Here is a 13,765-nt window from a genome sequence, read left to right on the forward strand (position 1 = left end):
CATTTGAAATAGAAATGCTGTTCCAGACACTCATCCAATGTTTTGTACCCACCTTTCACCTCTGGCCTGCTCCATCCAGATGTCAAAGAGCTGAGGATCTCCTTCAGTTGTCCTGGGTGCATCCGGGAGGTGTGGTAGTTTACAGTTGTCAGATTGTTGTCTTTTTTCGTTTGCACTGTTTCTGGAGTTAAAAAGATTGCAAATAAAAAAAAAATGCAAATGCTTTTATAACATATGGAAGAACGTATTCCATTGTTTATTGAAAAGAATGATTTAAAAAGTCAAGCACAATTTTAATACTATGATCCAACACAGAAGACATGAACTGAACCAAACCCCTAGTTTTGCAATATGGCCTTCTATGTTACTGTGCTGTGCCTTATACTGTTATGTAGTGATGGTTCTAGAATTGTTCCTAAGTTGGAAAAAAAAGTTTTTTTGTGTGTTCGCATAGGTGAAGTCAGTATGACTCACTAGCATCCCCGTTAAGCCTGCAGATCATCAATATGTGGCATCCCTTTTAGAGCTTTCTTCCCTCCTGTGGGTTGGGTGGTGTGTGGAGGGGGCTTCCGTTGAAGAAGCTGAAAGTTATTGGCGATATTGCGAGCCTGAAATTAAATGAGCCCAACGACCGAGGATTGATCCAATATTAAGGAATTCAGGACTCTTCCTTTAGTCTTCAACTAGATCACTGAATCTAAATAAGGAACGCGTTGTATGTGAGACTTCACAACTCCATTTTGTGTTGAGCATGTTGTTCAAGTTCTTTCTGAACTCCAGCCAAAGGTTTGCCATTAACAAACATGCCTGTGCATGTTCTTCCAGTCTAGAAACCAAAAGTTGAAGGATTATTGTTGCTGTTAACAATTTAAAATAGAAAACGTTAACTAGAAAGAAAAATCTTTTAGCACATTGGACTACAATATACCTATTAAGTTAATAAAGAGAGCACCATCCAGGCAAGGTGTGATTTATTGGAGCAAGAGGAAGATTTGCCATTAGGGATAATATACTCAGATTAGAGCTTCTGAGGAAATTTCTTAGTATAATGTTGAGGAAAAAAACTGTTTCTGCAAATATTCTTCGTAAAAAGCCCCTAAGTCTTCAGTGATTCCAATAAAAGGATCTTAAGAGACAGCTAAGTCTTCCTAGAAAATACCAAAGTCATAAACTGTGAACAAAAAGACAAATATATTCCTAAAACAAAACCTTGATGTTGAAAAATCAGTCAGTCAAGGAGGATTTTAACAAATCTGAGCCTTCAAAGTTCAAACAGGCCACTAGATAGGGGTTGCCTAAAGTCGTCAGCTTTGTCTCTGATGACTGTAGAGCTCAAAAAGAGAAAAAGGTCATTGACCTTGAAAGACAAAAGAAGAATGTCCAGGACTGCTTGTAGGAAGCTGGCCTGGTGTGTGGTGGGTACCCAAGGTACTTCCACATTATACCAGGTATCCCCTCTTAGTGAAGTGTAGGCAGTGTCTAGAAGCCAGTCTCTCTAGGGTTAGCTGTGGATGAGCAGCCAAGGCTTTTCTAGGGGACATGCAAAGCTCATGCAAACCCACTGTAGTCACACAACATTTACACACATGAAAGAAAACACTAAATTGTACAAAAATAAAGGTACTTTATGTTCAATGGCTTGTGTAGCTGTAGATACACATGCTTTGTATAGGTCTGCCATCTAGTGTTGGCCTCGTAGTGTTAGAAGTTGTTTTTCTTCAAAGAAGGTTTTTGAGTCACGGGATCGAGAGACTCCTCCTCACGTTAATACTGCACATGGGCATCAAGTCCTTTGTTAGATTGTTTTCTTTATGCCGTCGGGTTCGGACGCGTTTCCTCTCGCTCCGGGACATGTAGGTTCGGTATCTTCTGAACTTCTAACTTTAAATAAACATCAGTATAGTTTCAATCTCGTTTTCTCACTCTTATACTCAATCAGATTGTAATCATTGGGGTCGATTTCACAGCCTTAAGGGCTACCTCGCCTTTTTTTAGCCTACTTCGACACATTGTAGTCGAACAATGTTATGCTGATAAAACTTACTCTGTTTCCTTTCTGTCCTCGGTGTCACACAAAAGTTCCTTACACCGATTAGCATTTGGTGTGCAATCTATGCCTGTCTCTGGAACATGGACACCAGACCAGCGACACATGTAGATCGTTTCAATCCATAAAGACTCTTCGGGACCGAAGAGCGTGTCGAATGGAGATGGCGTGCATTGTCCGAGCACACACCCGACATCTTTGGAGATGGACACGCAAGAAAAAGTAGGTCAGCATGTAGCCGTTTAAGTTGCAGATTCGGATCGAGATTCAGATGTCAACAGCCAATCCATCCTACCGGCGCAGTACGTGAGTACACCAGCCCCGTCACACCAAAGACATTTAAAAAGACTCCTACATCGTTCTTTGGTCCTCCACTGCCTTCAGGCCATGATCGGACCTGAAAAATACCTTTGGATGACCAACCCTCAGGTTCGGCACCGAAACAAAAGACCAAAGTGCATTCGGCATATCCTAAACAGACGGCCACATCTGTTTCAGTACCGAGCCGAAAATTGGGCTTTCCCACTTCGGAACTGAAAAAATTAACAGCACTTTCGAAGCTGACACTTTCGGTCCGAGCCAAGCGTTCCGTGTGCAAACCTTTGGAATTGAAAGCTGTCAGTAGTAAACAGCTATTGAGGAGTCATCGGAGATTCAACCTATTTTAAAGGTTATGGACGCTAAACAGCAAAAAATTCATATACATAAAGAAACAAAGGATCATAGCCTCTCCTCCTCCAACAATTAAAAGAAAACGTACTTTTCAAGAGACTTTAGGTGCTGCGCCTCCACCTTTCAAAGTCCTTAAACAGGAGAAACAAAAGGCGACGCAACAGCCTCCGCCTTCACCACCACATTCTCCTTCACTTCCTTCTACCCCACCACCTTCACCTACACATTCAACACTGTTCTCTCCACAGGCCTCATCTACGTCACCACATAGGGAGGATTTAACTGATCCTCAAGAAGCAGTAGACACATGGGATATTTATGACACCGATCCCATTCTCCCAGGCGACCCAGACTTGTACCCCGTGGGGCCATCCCACCCCGAAGACACCACTGTTTATAATCAAGTTATAGCCAGGGCAGCTGCGTATCATACCGTACCGTTACATACAGATCTTACTGAGGATGATTTTTTGTTTAACATGTTGACATCTACCCACAAGGAGTACCGATGTCTCCCTATTCTTCCATGCATGCTTGGATATGCTGAAGACATTTTTAAATAGCCTGTAAAAGCAAGAATCATTACACACAGGGCTGATTAAAAAAAAAAATATATATATATTTACAAACCCGCAGCCTCCGATCCAGTTTTTATTAAAGCACAATTACCACCTGATTCTATAGTATAAAGTGCAGCAAGAAAAAGAGCGAATAGCCAGTCTACAGGAGATGCTCCTCCTCCAGACAAAGAACGTTGGAAATTTGACGCAGCAGATAAAAGATTTGCTACTCAAGCTGCCAACCACTGGAGGAATGCAAATTCACAAGCACTCCCAGCAAGGTATGATAGGGCCCATTGGGACCAGATGGAGGACTTGTTACAATACCTTCCACCGGAAGATCAAAAAAGGGGGCAATAAATAGCGGCAGAAGGACAGGCTATTTCTAGTAATGCAACTGCAAGAAGTCAACACCAGCGTAATCATTAGGGGACATGCCTGGAAGACTGGCAAATGTTTACCCACAATGGCACAACATCACCCCAGATCAGTGGGTTCTATCAATTACCCAACATGGCTATTGCCTAGAACTCATCTCTATTCCACCAACATTCCCCCTCGTTCACCCAGACGTACTCAGGACCATCTCACTCTACTAAAAGAGGAGGTACAAACACTACTAATCAAAGCAGCCATCAAGATAGTGCATATCCCAACTGGGATCCAGAGTATATTCACTATGCTTCCTCATACCAAAGAAAGATGGTACTCTAAGACCAATTTTAGATCTCAGACACCTCAATCTATATATCCTTTCAGAGCATTTTCATATGGTCACTCTACAGGACATCATTCCACTACTACAAAAACAGGATTACATGACCGCATTAGACCTCGAGGATGCTTATTTTCACATTCCAATACTTCCAGCACATTGAAAATATATAAGAGCTGTCACAGCCGGAAAGCACTACCAGTTCAGAGTGCTGCCATTCGGGATAACAACAGCACCAAGGGTGTTTACCAAATGCTTAGCAGTGATTGCAGCATTTTCTCAGAAAACAACACATATGTGTCTTCCCATATCTAGGCAACTGGCTCTTAAAAGCCAGTACAATTCAAATTTGTCAACAAAACACACTCTATATACCATAGACATCCTACACATTGTAGGATTCACGATCAGGTACCACAAATCTCACCTACAACCATCACAAATACAACCGTATCTGGGAGCAGTTCTGAACACTCAATCAGGATTAGCATATCCAAGCCCAGTCAGGATTCAAGCATTTCACAATCTTATATCACAACTACAATATGTAAGGAAATGCCTCCTTGGCATGGTTACCCCCTGACTTTTTGCCTTTGCTGATGCTATGTTTTGATCTGAAAGTGTGCTGAGGCCTGCTAACCAGGCCCCAGCACCAGTGTTCTTTCCCTAACCTGTACTTTTGTTTTACACAATTGGCACACCCTGGCATCCAGGTAAGTCCCATGTAACTGGTACCCCTGGTACCAAGGGCCCTGATGCCAGGGGAGGTCTCTAAGGGCTGCAGCATAACTTATGCCACCCTGGTGACCCCTCACTCAGCCCAGACACACTGCTTGTGCTGGCGAGAACAAAACGAGTAAGTCGACATGGCACTCCCCTCAGGGTGCCATGCCAACCTCACACTGCCTATGCAGTATAGATAAGTCACCCCTCTAGCAGGCCTTACAGCCCTAAGGCAGGGTGCACTATACCATAGGTGAGGGCACCAGTGCATGAGCACTGTGCCCCTACGGTGTCTAAGCAAAACCTTAGACATTGTAAGTGCAGGGTAGCCATAAGAGTATATGGTCTGGGAGTCTGTCAAACACGAACTCCACAGCACCATAATGGCTACACTGAAAACTGGGAAGTTTGGTATCAAACTTCTCAGCACAATAAATGCACACTGATGCCAGTGTACATTTTATTGTAAAATACACCCCAGAGGGCACCTTAGAGGTGCCCCCTGAAACCTTAACCAACTACCCGTGTAGGCTGACAGGTTCTAGCAGCCTGCCACACTCGAGACATGTTGCTGGCCACATGGGGAGAGTGCCTTTGTCACTCTGTGGCCTGTAACAAAGCCTGCACTGGGTGGAGATGCTATCACCTCCCCCAGGCAGGAGCTGTAACACCTGGCGGTGAGCCTCAAAGGCTTACCCCCTTTGTTCCAGCACCGCAGGGCACTCCAGCTAGTGGAGTTGCCCACCCCCTCCGGCCACGGACCCACTTTTAGCGGCAAGGCCGGAGGAGATAATGAGAATAACAAGGAAGAGTCACTGGCCAGTCAGGACAGCCCCTAAGGTGTCCTGAGCTGAAGTGACTCTAACTTTTAGAAATCCTCCATCTTGCAGATGGAGGATTCCCCCAATAGGGATAGGAATGTGACCCCCTCCCCTTGGGAGGAGGCACAACGAGGGTGTACCCACCCTCAGGGCTAGTAGCCATTGGCTACTAACACCCCAGACCTAAACACGCCCTTAAATTTAGTATTTAAGGACTCCCCTGAACCTAAGAATTTAGATTCCTGCAACTTACCGAAGAAGAAGACTGGTGAGCTGAAAACCCCTGCAGAAGAAGAAAGAAGACACCAACTGCTTTGGCCCCAGTCCTACCGGCCTGTCTCCTGCCTTCTAAAGAAACCTGCTCCAGCGACGCTTTCTCAAGGACCAGAGACCTCTGAATCCTCAGAGGACTGCCCTGCTTCAAGAGGAACAAAAAACTCCTGAGGACAGCGGACCTGCTCCAAAAAGACTGCAACTTTGTTACAAAGGAGCAGATTTAAAGACCCCTGCAATCCCCGCAAGAAGCGTGAGACTTGCAACACTGCACCCGGCGACCCCGACTCGACTGGTGGAGCACCAACACCTCAGGGAGGACCCTCCGGCGACTCCGAGACTGTGAGTAACCAAAGTTGTCCCCCCTGAGCCCCCACAGCGACGCCTGCAGAGGGAATCCCCAGGCTCCCCCTGACCGCGACTGCCTGACTCTAAAATCCCGACGGCTGGAAAAGACCCTGCACCCGCAGCCCCCAGCACCTGAAGGATCGTTTTTTCAGTGCAGGAGTGACCCCCAGGAGGCCCTCTCCCTTGCCCAGGTGGTGGCTACCCCGAGGAGCCCCCCCCCTTGCCTGCCTGCATCGCTGAAGAGACCCCTTGGTCTCCCATTGATTTGCATTGGAACCCGACGCTTGTTTCTACACTGCACCCGGCCGCCCCAGTGCCGCTGAGGGTGTACTTTTTGTGTGAACTTGTGTCCCCCCCGGTGCCCTACAAAACCCTCCTGGTCTGCCCTCCGAAGACGCGGGTACTTACCTGCTGGCAGACTGGAACCGGGGCACCCCCTTCTCTCCATTGAAGCCTATGCGTTTTGGGCACCGCTTTGAACTCTGCACCTGACCAGCCCTGAGCTGCTGGTGTGATAACTTTGGGGTTGCTCTGAACCCCCAACGGTGGGCTACCTTGGACCACAATCTTAACCCCGTAGGTGGTTTACTTACCTGCAAAACCTAACAATACTTTACCTCCCCCAGGAACTGTGAAAATTGCACTGTGTCCACTTCTAAAACAGCTATTTGTGTTTTATGTGAAAAGTATATATGCTACTGTAATTACTCAAAGTTCCTAAAGTACTTACCTGCAATACCTTTCAAATGAGATATTACATGTAGAATTTGAACCTGTGGTTCTTAAAATAAACTAAGAAAATATATTTTTCTATAACAAAACCTATTGGCCTGGAATTGTTTCTGACTGTATGTTACTCATTTATTGCCTGTGTGTATGTACAACAAATGCTTAACACTACTCCTTTGATAAGCCTACTGCTCGACCACACTACCACAAAATAGAGCATTAGTATTATCTCTTTTTGCCACTATCTTACCTCTAAGGGGAACCCTTGGACTCTGTGCATACTATTCCTTACTTTGAAATAGTGCATACAGAGCCAACTTCCTACACAATACAACCACACTTATGCAGTATGGGTTCAAATATTGGCCACAACTATTGGGAATGATGGCTTCATGCATAGCCATGGTACCCAATGCAAGACCGCACATGAAACCACTACAGCAGTGTCTTTCTGAACAATGGTCTCAGACACAGGTCAAATTCAGGATCTAGTGTTGTTGGACCACCAAACTCACTGCTCTCTGCAATGGTGGAATTACACCAACCCATCAAAAGGGGGGCCCTTTCAGGACCCTGTGCCTCAGACCACAATCACAATAGATGCATCGCTAATGGGTTGGGAAGCTCATCTCAACAATTTCACTATGCAGTGGGAAGGGGACTCAATTCAACAGATTTATCACATAAACTACTTGGAATTACTAACTGTATTCCTAGCACTCAAAGCTTTTCAGACACAAATCACTCACAAAGCAGTGTTAATACTGGCAGACAATATGACCACAATGTATTATCTGCAAAAAAGGGGGGGGGTGACATTCTTATCTCAATTGTCCCTTTTAGCACAGACAATTTGGAACTGGGCAATTCACAATCACATTCATGAATAGGAGATTCACCCACAACTGATTGTACAATAATTCCAAATGTAGGGGACCCTAGACATAAATCTTTTCGCCACAAAAGAAAATGAAAAATGCCTAAGCTTCGCATCCAGGTACCCACACCCTCAATCCAAGGGCAATGCTCTATGTATCAACTGGTTAGGGATATTTGCTTAAGCTTTTCCACCTCTCCCACTAGTTCCATCTCTGATTTAAAAAAAAATACATATATATATGTATATGTTGGACCTGTCTAGTACCACTTTCCAAGCTGCCAAACAGACCAGATTTGTTAACTCAAAGGAAAGGACACATCAGACATCCAAATCCCAGCACACGCAACCTGGCGATTTGACTCCTGAAGTCATAGAGTTCGGCTACTTAAAACTTCTATCCGAATCTATGGATATTCTTAAAGAAGCATGCAAACCCACAACTAGACAATGTTACGCAGCTAAATGGAAACGTTTTGTCTACTAATGTCAACCCAAAAATTTCGGTCCACTTAAAGCTTCAGTACAAGATATCATTTGCTATTTGCTACACTTACAAAAAGCAAACCTAACATTTATCTATTAGGATTCATTTAGCAGCAGTAGCTGCTTACCTTCAAAATAGACAACATATTTCCCTGTACAGGATTCCTGTTATAAAAGCCTTTATGGAAGGTCTTGAAATGGTTATTCAACCAACAGTTCCTCCAGCCCCTGTATGGAATCTTAATATTATACTTATAAGACTTTTGGGGCCACTATTTGAACCCATGCATTCTCGTACTCTACAGTTTCTATCATGGAAAGTTGCTTTCTTAGTAGCAACAACTTCTTTAAGGAGACTTAGCGAAATTCAAGCGTTCACTTTACAGAAACCTTTCTTTCAAATTCATAAAGACAAAGTTCACCTTTTCATTTCAATCAGTCACTGGAAATGCCAGTCTTCTTTCCACAGCCAAATCCAGTTGTTGAAAAAGCTCTACGCACCCTCGATGTTAAGAGAGCTCTCATGTACTATACAGAGAGAACAAAAGATTTAAGAAAATCCAGACTATTCCTTGTGACATTTTCAAAACCTCACAAGGTAATCCTATTTCAAAAAATGGATTAGCCAGATGGATAGGTAAGCGTATTCAAACTTGCTATCTTAAAGCTAAAAGACAGTTACCAAAAACTCCTAAAACGCATTCCAGTAGAATAAAGGGAGCTTCAATGGCTTTCTTAGTAAATAAACCAATAGCAGACATATGTACAGCTGCCACATGGTCTACACCACACACATTTACTAAACACTATTGTGTAGATATGTTATCTCGACAACAAGCAAATGTTGGACAAGCAGTGCATAAAACACTGTTTGAAACTACTCCAACTCCTACAGGCTGACCACCGCTTATTTTGGGAGGAGACTGCTTTACAGTCTATGCAAAGCATGTGTATCCACCATGTATATCTGTGTATATGTGTATGCTATGGAGCGAAAAACTTTACTTACCCAGTAGACATCCGTTCATGGCATGTAGTGCTGTAGATTCACATGCGCCCTCCCTCTGTTGTAGTACAAAAAAAATATTGTAAATAAGTATATACTTTGCATGGACATCTCATTTTATTTTAAATGTATTTACGTATACATTTATACACTCTTTATTTCACCCTCCTGCGGGAAAACAATCTAACAAAGGACTTGATGCCCATGCACAGTATTACCGAGAGGAGGAGTCACTCGATCCCGTGACTTGAAAACCTTCTTCGAAGAGAAACAACTTGTAACACTCCGAGCACAACACTAGATGGCGGACTTATCCAAGGCGTGTGAATCTACAACACTACATGCCACGATCAGATGTCTGCTGGGTAACATTTTCCTTTTGGTCAAACAAAACTACAAAGTACTAAAGGGCAACCCTCAAATAGAAGGTAAGTAATACACTAACTGTATACACTAGTAAACAGCAATAGTCATAGAAAAGGTTAGAAAACAGTGCAAATTCAGTTAGACAATAGTGACCCTAGGGGGGGCTCAAACCATTTACTAAAAAAATGGAATGCGAACACAGGACCCCCACCTAGGTAAATGGAATGTGTAGAGGGGAACTGGGAGTACTAGAAAACCACAGAGGTAAGTAACACTGTACCCACCAGTGACCAGGAAATCAGGAGTAAATCACAGGAATTTCCCAAAACCACCCAGAAAGGAAGAAAAGAAGACACCCAGAAAACACTGCAAGAAACCTGTGGAGAGAGGGGATCAAGTCCAAACGTCACACTGGAGCTACTATCTACCCAGTTGTGGATGCAGGAGTTGGTCGACAGTGATGAAGATCAGGTCAGCACTGCAGCCGTGAAGTTGGAGAAGAGTTCCTGAGGGATGCAGAGGATGTCCCACGCTGGACTGAAGATTGCAGACGGGTGTCGGTGCAGTAATTCCACCAACACGCCTTGGCAAAGGCAAATTCACGGTTAGTGGAAAAGTAGAGCTGCCGGGGATAAGCAAGGCCCGGAAGGACTCAACCCAGGATGGTAAGTCAGAGGGGACCCTCAGTGACACAGAGAGCCTACAGGAGCAAAGGCAGCACCCACAGGAAGGGGACACAGAAGTTGAAGAAGGAGCCCACGCAGCACTACAGGAAGGGATCCAGTGCCTCAGGAGAGCCACGCAGAGGGCTGTGCGTCGCAGGAAGGATTACTGAGGGCTGGAGTTGCACGTAGCCTGAAGTTCCCTTGGAGGAGATTCAACCAAGCCTTGGCAGCTGCAAGAGACAGTGCCCTTCAAAGTATTTCCAGTGGCTTGGGGAGGCTACCCCTCCAGAGCCAGTCACACCTATTTCCAAAGGGAGAGGGTGTTACCTCCCTCTCCCAAAGGAAATCCTTAGTTCTGCCTTCCTGAGCTTGATCAGTCAAGCATCAGGAGGGCAGAAACCTGTCTGATGAGTAGCAGCAGCTTAGGTAGGCTGCCCGGAAAACCCTGTAAGACTGGTGTCTGCAATGCTGGGGGTCCTGTAAGGAGCCCCCAGAGTGCATAGAATCATACTTCCAATACTTGCAACAGTATTGGATTATGATTCAGACTTGTTTGATACCAAACATGCCTCGGTTCAGAATTAGCGTTATGTAGCTGGACATAGGTAGTGACCTATGTCCCGTACACGCTTAAAATGGCGTTCCTGCACTCACGAAGTCCAGGAAAATGGAGCTGGAGTTTGTGGTGGCACCTCTGCTAGTGCAGGGGGGCCTCACACACAGTTACTTTTACACTGCCCTCTGGGCTCGGAGGGCCTGCCATAGGGGTGACTCAGATACCTGGTGCAGTGACGTGGTAGTGAAAGGGTGCACGCACCCTTTCACACAGGCTGCAATGGCAGGCCTGCAGAACACTTTGCATGGCCCCCTATGGGTGGCATAAAACATGCCGCAGCCCTTAGCGATCCCCTGGTACCCCAGCGCCCTGGGTACCTATGAACCATATGCTAGGGACTTACATGCGGGTACCAGTATGCCAAATGTGGGCTGACAATTGTACAAGTAACCAAGAGAGAGCATAATCACTGGGGTCCAAGTTAGCAGAATGACAGTAGGCAGAAAATGGGGGCTAATCATGCCAAGAAAGAGGGTACTTTACTACACTGCTGAAAATAAAAATATAATAGAGGTCTTTAAGGTAGAAAAGAAGAAAAAAGGTACTTGACAAAAATAACCAAACTCATTTGAGTGGACATTAGACTGGTCAAAATGTGGATCAAGACGTTCATTGAGGACTCTGAGTCCATCAAGCAAAAGGAAAAGCGTGGTAGTGTTAGTAGCTGTTCTGAACAGAACATTGTTCGGTAGCTTCTGAACTGTGCTAAAGTATGTTCGTGTGGAATGCTGGATTGTGTGAGTCAATGATGAGCTCTGAAGGTAATTGCTGAGGAGATCTGCCTGAGCTTGCATCCTGTGGCTGGAGTTTTCTTTCTATTCAGTAATCGAGTGGATTATGTTTAAGCTGAACTATCATTATTTCCACAAAACGTTACATCCCCTTCCAGCTGATGTGTCCATCTAGGGAAGAAGAAATACAGGGGCAGGACTATGCATATACAGATGGCACTTTACATACTGAATACAGAGAAATATAGTACGTATTATAACAGCAGCAAGAGGAGATGTATTCTGAAAGCTTGCAACATCCAAGGCAGTTCCCCAGAGGGCTGAAATTAAATATTAATCCTCACCTCAAGATCCAGAGCATATCAAGTGATGCCGGGATTGATTCCTTCATACTAACAAGAATGAGAAGAGGGCACAGTTACTACTCCAGATTAGGATAGTATAATACATTGTAGAGTGCCGAAAAATGGAGAGGGCTGCTGCTATGTGATCTTTATAGCAAATTCTGCTGCCATACTGAACAGGGTTGTATATTTGCACAAAAGAGCTGCGAGAGGGTTGCCCGAAGGAAGCCAATCTATAGTAAAGGACAGTAAATCATCTAGAACACTTAACTAAATCTGGCTTTAGATTCAGCATATACTGCCAGCAGATAGCTCACTGTGGGAACAGTATAGAGCAGACTTTCAGTATTGAGGATTTAGAGTTTTAAGCCAGAGGTTCAGGCCAACATCACTGGCAGTGCCCTTCACAGGATCATCTTTCTGAACGAAAAGTAGATCAGTTCCTTGAACACATGATGGAAGCCAGTGAAGTAGCCAAACCTATGGGAGCCTAGCAGATGCGAGGAAGCTTTCAAAGAGGATGTTTAGCTAATAAGAGAGATATTGTTAGACAATCATATGCAGCACAATTTCAAGACAGAATCATGCTTCTTCTTTTCAGTCGGATGCTAAAATCAATGTAGTTCCACTAGTTTTGTTCAGGCAGAGGGAAAGCAAGAGGTCAGACATCTCTCTGGGGGGGTTGCCTCAAGCAGAAGGTGATGCACTCACCTTGCCTAAAAAATGGACTGTCTAATCAAGTGGGACTCCATAAAGGCAGGCAAGTTGATGATAAACCTACTAACGTTCAATATTGTATAGATTTTATAAAGAAACCACCTACAATAAAGAAAAAGAAACACAACTACAAAACCACTACTTATAGATTCTTGAACTTAAAGTAGGGAAAAACTACTACTCAAAGAGGCCATAGAAGAGGCACAAGGGTATGCCAAACATACCCAGTGATACCAAAACAAGATCGAAAACTAAGACCTGTAGCGGACCTACAGCTTGTCCACAAGCTCATCATGGTTTATAGGTTCCAAATTACTATCCCACAAGAGGTGATTCCTTAATTGAAAGAGGGATATTACTTGGTGACCTTATGTCTGAAGAATGCTTACTTACACATCTCCAAGCGTCTGGCACACCAGAGATACCTCAGATTTGTTAGAAACATGTTAATACCATTTCAAGGTCATACCTTTTTAGCATACAGTCAGCCCCAATAGTTAACCAATCTTGCTGTTTCCTTGTACTGAAAGTTGGGGGGGGGGTCGGGGTGAAGGTATCGGGCCTATATTTGACCTTTGGCCTCCAAATGCCTTCCTGTTGAAGGACAAATTTAAAATGCTCACACTGGTCCAGGTCCTGTCTGCCCATTGCTTGGCGACTGGATAGTGTCCATGTACTTGCAGGACACCATTTTTCATACATCTGCCCTGCAGTCCTACAAACATTATCTGTGGCTCAGGGTAGGCCAGGAGCATTTTCTGTTTGCCTTTCTCCTTGTCACCCTCATCATAGCCCCATGCGTGTTCACAGAGTTGGTGGCAGTGGTCACTGCCCGTCTTCATAAGTTGGGGATACCAGTATTGCCAAACTTGACGACTGGCTATTAAAAAGGCAAGCTTGCCACGTGAAGATGACTGACAACCTCCTGAGATCTTTGGGGTTCATTATCAACTTGCCAAAGTTGCACCTGACTTCTTCGCAGAGACTACCATTCATTGGCACTATCTTGGACACTGTGCAATTCTGGGCATTTTCTCCACCGTAATGAGTCCAGGACATTGAGGCTAGG

The 13,765-nt window shown here is 44.6% G+C and overlaps 1 protein-coding gene across 7 annotated transcripts in view; it reads left to right on the forward strand.

Annotated features, from left to right (window-relative positions):
* Positions 1-13,765, forward strand: part of ARHGEF1 (Rho guanine nucleotide exchange factor 1) — a 579,253-nt gene that overhangs the window by 155,458 nt on the left and 410,030 nt on the right. The window lies entirely within an intron of this gene.

This window comes from Pleurodeles waltl, chromosome 7, assembly GCF_031143425.1.
Source record: "Pleurodeles waltl isolate 20211129_DDA chromosome 7, aPleWal1.hap1.20221129, whole genome shotgun sequence".
NCBI lineage: Eukaryota > Metazoa > Chordata > Amphibia > Caudata > Salamandridae > Pleurodeles > Pleurodeles waltl.